This window comes from Corvus brachyrhynchos, unplaced genomic scaffold (genome assembly GCF_000691975.1).
Source record: "Corvus brachyrhynchos isolate BGI_N302 unplaced genomic scaffold, ASM69197v1 scaffold56, whole genome shotgun sequence".
Lineage (NCBI taxonomy): Eukaryota > Metazoa > Chordata > Aves > Passeriformes > Corvidae > Corvus > Corvus brachyrhynchos.
Genome location: NW_008238664.1, coordinates 5,671,162 through 5,671,813, shown reverse-complemented (window position 1 = coordinate 5,671,813; position 652 = coordinate 5,671,162).

The window sequence follows — 652 nt, the reverse complement described above, 5'->3', positions numbered from 1 at the left end:
TTCTTTTTAATTAAATGCTTGTGTTAAATGTTTGGGAAAGAGAATCACAGAATCCCAAAATGGGTCATGTTGAAAAGGGACCACAGTGGATCATCTGGTCCAGCCTCCCTGTTTGAACAGGGTCATCCCAGAGCACATGATGATGCTTCTGCATCCTTTTCAACTCAGACTGTTCTGTGATTCTCAAGTGAAATTGCTTAAAAAAAACCAAACAAAAACCCCACAACAAAACAGCCCCATTGCTATTAAATATGGCACAGGATTGTGTCCAGATGGTTCTTGAACATCTCCAGTGAGGGAGACTCCGCAACCTCCCTTGGCAGCCAGTTCCAGTGTGTGGTCACTGCACAGTAAAAAGTTCTTCCTCATGTTCAGGTGGAACTTCCTGTGCCTCAGTTTCTGCCCGTTGCCTCTTGTTCTATTCCTTACCACGACCGAGAAGAGCCTGGCTGCATCCTCTTACCACCCTCCCTTCAGATGCTGATAGCCACTGATGAGGTGGCCTTTCCTCAAAGAGAAGCGAAGCTACTGGTGAAGACGCAAGGAGCTACTGCAGTTACAGAGGAAGGACCAAGAACGCATTTCCCGGGCACCTGACGCTGTGTTTCTCCAAAAAGCCTCTCAGATGATCCCGGCCACCTCCGCCTCCCCC